This window comes from Mastigoproctus giganteus, chromosome 14, assembly GCF_048544385.1.
Source record: "Mastigoproctus giganteus isolate SK-2022 chromosome 14, ASM4854438v1, whole genome shotgun sequence".
Taxonomy (NCBI): Eukaryota; Metazoa; Arthropoda; class Arachnida; order Uropygi; family Thelyphonidae; genus Mastigoproctus; species Mastigoproctus giganteus.
Window position 1 is genome coordinate 37,356,585 of NC_143588.1, and position 12,475 is coordinate 37,369,059.

Below are 12,475 nucleotides of genomic sequence, written 5' to 3' on the forward strand. Positions count from 1 at the left end.
CATCCCTTGTCGTGGAAGTTGAGAGCCTAAATGAGTTTAAGGCTCAGGTGGACAGGTATTTCGAACGAACAGAGGGGTGAAGCGGAAGTGGTTTTTTTAAGGCTTGCTTTCTTGCATCAAATGCCTCTACTAATGCTAATGTCTGTGACAACCTCAGAAGGACCAAATATAATAATAATACAAGCACCCTACAAGCTACACTAAAAGGAAAAGAATCCACAGAAGCACTAGAAAAAGAATTAAAGAAAATTCCGAAATTGTTTTCTTTCACCCTGGGAGGGAGCAACGTGAGCTCTTCAATTTTTTCATTCACTCCATTGGAAACAGCACCAACAACAACATCGGGTTCAGTATCCACAACAATCTTTTCCAGCACAAACTAAAGATATAGATGTAAAAAACCAAACGAACACCAATGAACTTGAACCATTAAAAAATTTAGTTAGTGAACAATATCCAAGTGACATCACTAATTATCCAGACAACAGATATGAAGAGATTTCATCACATACAGAGGCTTGTTATGTCAAGGAATTACATTATCTTATAATGTGGACCTTGTAGACCTAACAGCCGGTTCGCAAAAAAATCAAAGCAACAGGTCGTTTTCAGAAAGCTATTAAAAACAATAAACAAATTGGGTCTCAAAATGAACAGATTTTGGTTGTTTGTTTGTTATTTTTTTTTTAGGAGCATTAGCAACTAAGGCCATATTGCTCCGGGTTTTGCGGTGGTCATTCCCTGACCTTTCCCCATCCTCCGTATTTGGTGGGCACGGGCTCGAACCCCAGTCTAATCAAGAAGCGTGTGCTACGCACTTCTGCTCCTGCCCAACTGGGATTTTGGTTGTGTTATTCCTCAAAATTGGACACACTGTACTGTGAACCCTGTTGGATGCTCTCATCAAATGGGCAGAATTCTGGATGGATAAAAGGAATAAAGAATTGGCAAAATATATCCAATAAAATTAAAGACCACGAGGAAAGTTTGTCACAGACAGAGGTTTGTTATGTTAAGGAATTATGGAGGGCAAACAAATGTTTGGATAAAAATGTAGAATAGAATTTACAACAATAAAATAATTTTTGGTGTGAAGTTTTATAGTGGCTTATCAAAATACTTTAAAATTATCAAAAAATTTAATCACATTTTGAGGTCATCGACAGTTTGAAAGATAAATACAATGGAAACTTTCTGTCTTAGGTAAAATTTTTAACCGTATATGATGACACTATGAGACAAGTGTTAAATTTGCCATTGTGGCACATCAAAATATCAAAGTCCTAAAATACAAAATGAGTTCATAGAATGTTTGAATTTGCATTAAAAAAAAAAACCTGCATAGAAGCAGAAAAGGCAGAAAAAATGGATGTGTCGCAGCTAATTGTTCATTTTGCTAACATGTAGAAAGAAGTTCTAAATATAAATTTTCAAAGCAAGAAAATAAGTCAACTTATATGTCAGAATATACGGCAAGTTGTTTTGTGTTATATAATGTGTTAATAAAATTTATTCAATTTGCACATAATTGCTATTTAAATATATTTTTTTGTACATCATTTGCTTTTGTGTTTAAATGTATATTTAAACTTACATTTAGAAGCATTTAGTGTATTGTATTAATGTGTGATTACTATTAAATATATTACTGTTATCAATATACCAATTTAAATATTTTATTCTCACTTCATTAATACACCCATTAATAAAAAAATAATAGTAAATAAAAAGGGCATACTTGCATTTTACAGGGTACATTAATGCTACTGACATAATTCTTTCAAATTGGATTTAATGTATCGTGTTATATACCTATTACAGAAAACACTTCCGCAGTAAGTGAATCACAGTTTGGATTTAATACAATGGTATATGAAGGGAAACCATCATTATGCTTGGAAACGTAAAATTATCGAATAAAAAAAAAAAACATTATGCTAGAAAAAATAAAATTATGAAAAATTAAAAAAAAAAAAAAAAAAATTGTGTAAGTCTACAATCTGATAACCCTTCCGACTGATCGTTGCAAGTAACAGTGATTGACATTTCTAGCTTGCTAATCCGTTAGTCTTAGTTAGGATGTTTATCTCCCACTTGCCACTGTTTTAATTAGCGGCAAGTGGGAGATAAACATTCTAATTTAAAACAGTGGCAAGGGGATAAACACCCAAGACTAATGGATTCATGTGCACAACGATTTTCGTATTCTGTAGTATACAACAAAACTGGGGTCCGCGAAACAACCCCTCTGGAACTTGTCAAATTATTTGTTAGTCACTTGATGATAAATAAAGTTATTATTATAGATTAAATAACGTTGTATTATGTAAAATAAAGTTAATATAAATAAAGTTATTATTATGTAAAAATAAGAATAAAGTTGTGTTAAGCATAAAACTTTGAATTTTCTTTACAGAAAATCCAGTACACACACACACACACACACACACACACACACACACACACACACACACACACACACACACACACACACACACACACACACACACAGAGAATAAGTTGTAGTGAAAAATCAGAATGGCTAAAAAAGAATGACAAAAATAATATATTGTGATAATTTATGGATCCGGATCACTGTTAGTAATAGCAGAAATACCCATAAACCATAATGAAATATAGACAAATAGATTAGATATGTGTATAAGTGGAGGTGCAGACCTGTCAGGTGTAGTTACAATGGAATAGTAACAATGGAACAATTATTTATTTATTTAAAACAGATAAAAATTTTCTAGTCAAAACAAATTAATGCCATCAGACCTGATTAAACATTACATCTGCCTGAGAATATACAAACCATTTTTAATTCAATAGATATAACTTCAAATAGTACCTAACACGGCAAATTAAAATTCAAAAGACCAAATTAGCAGTGAATATCTGCAACAAACAAAGGACCCTATCTGCACTCTATATAAAGCAAAGTTAATAATAATCATAATAATTCCATGTGTACAAAATACAAAATTTATCAGTTATTATTTTAATAGGCTTACACTGAAAGTCACATCTTCACAGGGTAAGTGCCTCTCAATATATGCCATCAATAACAACAAAGACGATCTGTTTCTGCTAGTTATGGTTTTTCAATAATACCTCATAAATTTTGTATTTCTGGTATTTTAGATTTTGTATTTTGTAAATATGGAGTTATTATGGTTATTATTAACTTTGCTTTATATAGAGTGCAGATAGGGTCCTTTGTTTATTGCAGATATTCACTGCTAATTTGATTTTTTTGAATATTAATTTGCAGAGTTAAGGTACTATTTTAAAGCTTTATCTATTGAATTAAAAAGTGATTTGTGTGTGTGTGTGTGTGTGTGTGTGTGTGTGTGTGTGTGTGTGTGTGTGTGTGTGTGTGTGTGTGTGTGTGTATATACATAAACACATAGCTGTCTGCTATGTATATATATATATATCATAACAGAAACAGAGGCCTTACTTGCTTTATTTCCTTTAGTTTTTGGCTGCCGGCCCCTTGATGACATAGTTAATTAGCAGTGAAGATAGGATCTATAGCATTAAGTACCATTTGTATATTTTCCTTTAATTTTATGTTTTTTGTTGTCCTCGCCTTTTTCCCATTATATATATATGGTCAGCGTTTTTACTGTTTTGGCATGAAATTTTTACGGCCAGATGCCCACCCTCACCCTTTATCTGGGCTGGGGATTTGCGGTGGTCATTCCCTGACCTACCGCATCCTCGGTATTTGGTGGTCACGGGCTTGAACCTCGGTCTAATCAAGAAGCATGTGCTACGCACTGCTGCTCCGGCCCACCTGGCTATGGAGAAATTTTCTTTAATTTTATGTAATCTGCTTTTATTTTTCAGGCAGTTTAATTTTTCCATTGTAACTACACCTGACAGGTCAGCACTCATGCACTTTTTTTTTTTTTTTTTTTATGAGAACCCCAAACATGAGAGGTATTATAACCTATAGTAATTAGTACCGTGCTTGGGTTGGAGGTTGAGAAGACGAAAGAAGATATTTGTTGATATTGGACTTGAACTTCTGTAGATTGTAATTTTCAGGAAATACGTATGAAGGAAGGTTGTTCCAGAAAACGGCAGTTGAATGAATAAATGAGGAAGATGAAAAGTTGGTTCTGTGGGTTTGAAGTTGGACAGTAAATGGATGTTGGCTGGTGGCAGCACGTGTTCGGACTGTTTTGAAAGAGAGAGCGGGAATTATAGAAGCCAATTCAGAAGAACAGTGCCCATGGAAGTATCTGTAGAAGATGCATGCAGCAGAAACAGTGCGTCTATGAGAAAGCGAGTGGAGAGACTCTGTTAGAGATGAATCATTAATTAACCAAACTGCCCTCTTCTGAATGGAATCAAGAAGCCTGAAAGAGGTTTTGGGGGCACCACCCCAGATGTGGGAACAATATTCCATGGCAGGGCGGATTTGCGATTTATACAGAGTGAGCAGCTGTTTGGGAGAAAAGTAACGTCGAGAGCGAAAGAGAAAACCAAGTTTTTTAGATGCAGAGGAAGCAATATTTGTAATGTGCTTGTGCCAAGAGAGATTAGATGTCAGGGTAATACCCAAAAGAGATATATCATTTTGCCTAGAAATCGGAGTGTCACTAAAGATAAGCATAGGAGCAGAAGAATCCTTTTTGCGAGATATAAGACAAGATTGAATTTTAGAAGGGTTGAAAATCAACTAAGTTGTCTTTGCCCCACTGGAGAATTACCTGAAGATCGGCATTTAAGGAATTGGCAGCAGATTTTCGAGAACTTGAAGCTGATTGAGCTGGACAAGATTTCTCAAAATGGAAAGTTGAATGCAATGTGCTATCATCGGCAAAACTATGGATAGGATTTCCAGTCAATGGAAGAAGGTCATTGATATACAAGAGGAAAAGAGTGGGGGAAAGAACTGAACCTTGGGGGACACCGGCATTAGTGGAGAAGTTAGAAGACAGAGAGCCATCTACCATCACCCTCAGTGAGCGATCAGAGAGAAAACTGGATAACCAATTACTAAAAACAGTTGGCAAACCATAAGATGGAAGCTTGTTTAGAAGACCTTTATGCCAAACACGATCAAAAGCCTTTGAGATGTCAAGAGCAACTACTTATGTTTCACCGAACCTTTCCATTGAATTAGTCCATAAATGGGTAACATAAGCCAGAATATCACCAGTGGATCGACACTGACGGAATCCATACTGGCGATCGTTGATCAGACGGAAGGTTTCTAGGTAGTTTAAGAGTTGGCGGTTAATTGATTTCTCCATTACTTTAGAAAGAGTAGAAGTAATTGCAATGGGACGATAATTGGATGGGAGGGATTTGTCACCCTTTTTAGGAACTGGCTGGATATGAGCAAATTTCCAAGCAGAAGGAAAAACACCTTTGGAATAAGAAAGTGAAAAAAGGCGGCAAAGAATAGGAGTAAGTTCAGGAGCACAGGTTTTGAGAACAAGTGGAGAAATACCATCAGGACCTGGAGCTTTCTTAGCATCAATATTCATCAAAATCCTTCTGATATCCTTTTGACGGAAGAGCACAGGAGGCACTGAATGGAGCATGTTAAGAATGGTGGGAGGTGTTTTACCAAGATCATTAATACATGAGCTCAAAGAAAAATGGGATACTAGCAGGTCAGCTTTATCCTTGGCTGAATTCTGTGGGTGACAACAGAACCATCTGGTTTGGACAGAGGTGGGAGCAGAGATGGGCAAAAGTTGCGGCCAATAGCTTTGGCAAGAGACCAGAATGACCGGCTACCATTAGGGCAAGAAGCAAGTTTTTCTACTCTTAGCCTGTTCAAACTCTAGTTTGGACTGATTAATAACTGCTTTACAATTGTTGCGAGCTTTGGTGTAGGCAGAAAATGAAACTGAAGAATTAGAAACAAGCCAATTACGATATGCAAAGTTCTTCTCTTGGACAGCCTTAGCACATTTATTGGAAAACCAAGGTTTAGATAAAGGACGAGATTTTAAAGTGGAGTGTGGGATAAAGGATTCCATTCCTGCAAGAATAATTTCACTGACACGATCTGAGCAAACGTTGACATCAGAAGTTTTGAAACAGTAATCAGACCAAGGAAAAGAAGAAAAGAAGTCTCGCAGGTCGTCCCATTTTGCATTCTTGTAATGCCAAACAATACGAGGTTGGGAATAGCCATGAGATAAAGGTTCCATTGGAGAAGAGACAATCACCAAGTTGTGATCTGAAGTGCCTAAAGGACCTCTCACTTCAACCTTGTACTTAGAAGGGTTGTTTGTGAGAAAAAGATCAAGCGTATTGGCTGTATGATTAGGATTGTCCGGTATTCTTGTAGGTAAATGAACAATCTGTGCTAGGTCATTAGTAATTGCAAAAGCCTCAGCATCTCGACCTGCTGGGTCGGTGTGACTAGAAAACGGAAGCCAGCTGGAGTTGTGAACGTTAAAATCACCAAGGAAAATTACCTCACTGTTAGGAAAGTTGGACTGGAGAAAGTCAAGTTGCAAAGAGAGGAAGTCAAAGAGCTCCAAGTGATTAGTGGAGTTGGGAGAACGGTAGAGACAACAGATGAATTTTACACAATGAGGTAGAGAGATTTTAAGCCAGAGAAGATCAAAGAGAGGAGATTCCAAATTGCCAAGTCTCTGACAGGGAATATCAGAACGGACATATGCACAAGTACCACCTTTGAGGCGAAAGGAATCATACAGCAAATAATTTGGACATCTGAGATGAGCAGTAGTTGAATCAACTGATAACTGAGATTCAGTCAGAAAAAGTACATGGGGTTTGGAAGACTGCAAGTGGAAATGGACATCATTCAGATTAGAATTGAGACCACGTATATTTGTGAAATGAATTAGGAAGTCCTTGGGAGGTTTAGATCTTTTCGCAGATAAGCTTGCTCTATTATTTTGACAATTCATGGTGTATTCAATAGTAAGAAAAAGTGGGTGGGACATGCTGTATGAAGTAATGAAATTTTTGGATATGGCGTACATATTTGGTAAGTATATACCCAGATCCTTGACATAACGTGGCCTCGACAATGCTCCCCGCATACACACTACTCGGACTCCCTCCAGTCACTATCTGGCAGAGTAGAGGTAGCAAGATTATACACTAGCTGATCCGGAAGCTTCCTAGAGAGTTACCAATAGGTTCAGTCCGGCGTACTAACTAGCGGCCGGCCTGCGAACACCGTTTTAGAGCTGGACCCTCGAAATGAAAGGAATATTGGATCTCGCCACGACATTCATCATAACCTCAAAAATCATCAATCATACTGCATGATGGAAGACATAGGGAAGGGTTGGCCGGAACTTAGCTCTAGAGACTAAAATGGGTTCCACCACTTCAAGCCTCCAATAAGCAAAGTGGTGGTATTTCACCGGTTGATGAGAGTCATCTACCACCTAGTACTGCCTGGTAGCATAGAGGAGCGGCGTTCCTCCATGTGGTGTGGGCGCCACACCTCGACCCCTGCTTACGTTGGTTCACACCTGGGTGATCACCCACCATGTAATTGTGCATGAAGGTTATACCCAGGATTACTAACAGTCCCACCATCGTGAAGGTGCAAGCAGAGGATTTGGCTGTCATAGACCGTCCAGACTTCGCCGAAATTGGGTCCACTTTGACTTGAGTGCCACCCGAATATCAGTTCCATCAGCGTTTTAGACTCCCAGGTTGCAAGAACAGCTTGTCTGGCATATCTGAGAGAATGTCTGTGACAACCTCAAGGACTTATCTAATCTATTTGCATATATAAATATGTATATATATAAATAATGTGTAGTTTGTAACCGAAACTGCGCTGTGCATTTTGGAGCATTAGACATATGATAACTTTTGTTATTTTCCTTTTTCTGCTTATTTTGCTTCTTAACAGTTTAATTTTACTACTTTTTTTTTTTTTTGGAGACGCGGTCCGTAAACGTTTTTTGATTTTTTTAAAGGGTTCATAGATCTCAATAGTTTGGGAACCACTTGTATACAAGATTATGGACACACCGTTTTTCCGCTATAATCGGTCCCGAATTGGTGGTGTAAATCAACATAACCTTTAAGTGGTTCTAATGAAAATGTATTGAAAAAACTATTTCTTTCGCTTGAATAATCCAGCGCCAAGAGGTAGAAAAGTATGTTTTCTCAATCTATGTAAGTGACACGACACACTAAACCTAGATTTGCAAGAATAATGTCAGGCACGTTGATATAACCTGTAAAATACAAGTATGCTGTAAAAAGTAAGTAGACAGTTGTTGGTAGAATTTCCATCCTCCCGATATTTTTATTTCTTTGTTCGGAAAAAGTAAAAACAAAATTATGATAGGTATTTTTCAGAAATAACGGGTAATATGTCGAGTTTTTTTTTTTTTTTTTGTGCGGTTGGGTTAACAGGGAAGAGCCCGTGACCTGCGTTTGCATTGGGGCCAATTTTTTCTGGTTATGCTACTGTTTGTAGCATAACCAGAAAAAATTCAAAATTTGAAAATTTGCAAATTCCTGGAACCGTGAGAAAAAATTCTGATGTATAAAGTTTGGAGTCGATTGAAGACAGTCAATTTGAAACGTAGTTACAACGTAACTACATTTCAAATAAAATGTAGTTCTATTCAATAAAAGAAATTAAATTTAATTTTTTTTTGGAATGTGAGGTTATTTTGTTTTTATCACAAAATCTGAGAAATAAATCGAATTTATTTCTGTTTATAAAAATAATACATAAATTACATATGAGGAAATGTACCATTAAAGCATTTTTTTTTTTTTTAAATTATGCTTATGGTCATGAAAATAAAACAAAAAATTGATCAGCTGATATTATTTTACAGCGCCCACACTACTTGCTTCTGTCAAATTCAATTTTATCTGTGAAACTTTGGTTTTGTTAAGAGCGTTTTTTCTTTATATTCCATATTCATAGATTTATTTGTTATTTTTTTAATAATTTCAGTGAAATGCCAGGACCAAAGAGAGCTAGAGACATTGGGAATTAAATTTCCACTACCTGAGTGGAAATTTAAAAAGAAAATTAAATAAATTAATGCAAGTCACTAACGCAAAGCAACACGGTGCTCTAGATAGCTATTTGTCAAGGATGTCCGTGAAGCAGGTCCAAGTTCTGCAGAATTTATGGAAGTGGAATAAAACACACTTCAAGAATCAGTCGTTAACATGGAAATGTTTCACTCAGAAACAACAAGTCAGAGTGAAGAGATCATCAGTAACAAAAATGATCAAGAAGAAGATGATGCAATAACCAGTCAGAGTGAAGTGATACGCAACAATTTACCATAGCTCATTTCAGAGCTATGGTAAATTGTTGCGAATTGTAGAGTACACTCTCTTGCTGAAGAAATTACAGAAACAGATCGATCAAGAAAAAAAGCGATGCTGTCAAGTTTTTGAGCGATTAGTCGCTGTTGTTCAATTTTTGTCAGAGTGTAATTTGGCTTTTCGTGGCTCTGTTGAAAAACTGGGAAATTCCAACAATGGAAACTTCCTTGGTATTATAGAATTATTGGGAAAATTCGACCCAATTATTCAAGAGCATCTTCAACAAATTTCTAATAAAGATATTCAGAACCACTACCTCGGAAAATGAATTCAAAACAAGATCCTCAGTATCATGGGAGATGCAGTACAAAACAATATTGTTAGGCGAATAAAATTGGCCAAGTATTTTGCTGTTATTCTTGATTGTACACCCGATATCGAGTCATCAGGAACAAATGTTCGTGACAATTAGATATGTTTCCAATGGAACATTGCCCAATACTCCAGTCGCTGTGCATGAACAGTTTATAAAATTTATCAATGTAAAGAGCAGTACCGGAGAATGTGCTGAAACAGGAACTTGAAATATTAGGATTAGACATAACTAATATCCGATGTCAAGGTTATGACAATGGAGCTAATATGAGAGGGAAAGTTTCAAGTGTTCAGACACGACTTTCACAGACAAATTCAAGAGCATTTTTTTACATCTTGTGCTTGTCACAATTACAATCTAATTCTAGGAGATATGGCCAAAACCTGTACTGATGCAATTACCTTTTTTGGGACACTTCAATATCTGTACATTCTCTTTTCAGCATCAACAAAGAGATGGTCAGTTTTCAAAAAATATGTGAAGGGTCTTTCTGCAAAGCCTCTGTGAAAAAAGGTGGGAGTGTCGAATGCAAATCGTGAAGGCTTTAAGGTATCAAAGTTGGTGACTTCTATGATGCGCTTTTGGAAATAGCAGAAACATCAGAAGATGCCCAAGCAAGAAGTGAAGCTGAATCACTAGCTAACCAGATCAAGGAATACAACTTTCTTGTTTCATTAGTATTTTGGCATGATTTGTTGTTTCAAGTAAATTTTGTTAGTGAAGAACTGCAAAGTGATTCTACAGATTTTGCTACAGCTCTTTCTTCATTTAAAAAGCTTCTGCACTGGATGTCAAATACAGAGAGAGAGAATGGCTTTAAACAAGTCTTAGATGGTGCCACAGAACTTGCGACAGAATTTGGAAGTATCTCCTGAATTTCAAACAAGATTACAAAAAAGAAAGAAACACTTCAATTACGAGCCCGCTGATGAACCTATAACAAATCCGAAGGAAGCTTACAAGGTAAACTGCTTTAATCAAATCTTAGACAAGGCTTTGCAGTCTCTAGAGCCACGTTTTGAGCAGTTAGTAAAACATAATAATCTTTTAGGTTTCTTAGGTAAATTTCTACGAATTCAAAGGAAGAGCTAAGAAATCACACTGCAGATTTAGAAATTGCACTTTCAGATGCCAAAATCATTGAGAGCAACAAATTGGTCGAGTCTGTGAAGGTAGCACATATTGATGGCCATTTGTTTATGGAGGAAATGGAAGCACTGAAACCAATTCTTCCAAAATCTTGCTTCAAAAATCCTTTAAATATTTTAAAATTTCTCACAACTAATGAAAGAGCCACTGAATTTCCAAATTTATTCATATCGCTAAGAATAATTTTTAACAATTCCAGTGACTGTAGCGTCAGGAGAAAGAAGCTTTTCCCGATTAAAGTTAATAAAAACATATCTGAGGTCGACAACACTTCAAGAGACTCAACAGCCTTGCAATTTTATCTACTGAAAGAGAGAGATGCAAAGAATTTAAATTTTGAGAAAGTTTTGAAAGATTTTACTGATAAAAAAGATGTTAATGATGTTATTAGCAGGCACTCTCTTCTTGGACTAATTTTATTAGTAGGGTCCTTCGGGGATAGACCTTTACTGTTTATAGTATTTGATGATATTAATGAAGGTAATTCAAGTTTATTGTCTAAGTTTAATGACAGGAATCAAGGCATACTACTGCAGCACTGATGAAGGTATATCAAGCTTTAATATCTAACTTTAATGACAAGGAATTTAGGCATACTACTTGCCTTGAGACCTAGATAAGTTAGGCAGATGGGCTGAAAAGGGGCAATTGAAGTTTAATGCAGTATATTCAAGTTGCTCATACAGGCAGTAGTAATCTGAGAATAACACACAACGAAAAAAGACCTAGCAGTAATTGTACAGATTGACATGAAGTTCTCCGAGCAGTGCAGAAATGCTATTCACAGAGTTAGGTGCTGATGAGCGCTCTGTCGTCGACATCATGCATAATATTTATTATTATTAACATACACAGTATAAGCCCAGTTATTCAGACTATATGGAGATTGTGGGTGGGAAGGGGTGAGGTGTCAGCTGCACATTTGTTAGTTTGTTATTTGGTTTTTATGAGCATTAGCAACTAAGGCCATATTGCTCCGAGATATGTGGTGGTCATTCCCTGACCTTTCCACATCCTCCGTATTTGGTGGTGATGGGCTCAAACCCCGGTCTAATCAAGAAGCGTATGCTACGCACTGCTGCTCCTTCCCACCTGGCTATGGAGGCGCCTGTCAGCTGCACGAACATTAATCTTACAACAATGGAATCAACAATGCGAAATGTAACATCACATTACAGATGTATTCAAAGGAACTAATATACAGTAGTGTGACTTTTTAGTTACTGACACAACTAAAAAGTCACACCATTGTATACACTGAAATTCATTTCATTGGCTTAATTTTAAAATAATACTTCTTTTCACTGAAAACTGATCATGCTTTTATATCATAACTTGTTGAAACCCCTCAGCAAACCTAGTTTTTGTTTTAAGGTTAACACAGCACATCTTTTTTTTTTCATCATGATCTTTTTTTGTATACCATTATGGATATGATGATACAAATACACTTGCTCCAGTAAGTGATACTTAAATGGTGGAAGTTCAGTGAAGGACGGGGGTTCAGAGCTTTCTGGTGATCACTTTTGATGTAATCTAAGGAATAAATACAGCATTTTCTAGCACTCCATAAAAATCTTTTAAAGTTAATTTTTTAATACATATTGTTTTTGATGTAATCTAAGGAATAAATACAGCATTTTCCAGCACTCCATAAAAATCTTTTAAAGTTAATTT

General features: G+C 36.3%; 1 protein-coding gene across 3 annotated transcripts in view; it reads right to left on the reverse strand.

Moving 5' to 3' along the window:
• The window catches only part of LOC150075068 (protein disulfide-isomerase A5), a 755,693-nt gene that overhangs the window by 537,243 nt on the left and 205,975 nt on the right, over positions 1 to 12,475 (reverse strand). The window lies entirely within an intron of this gene.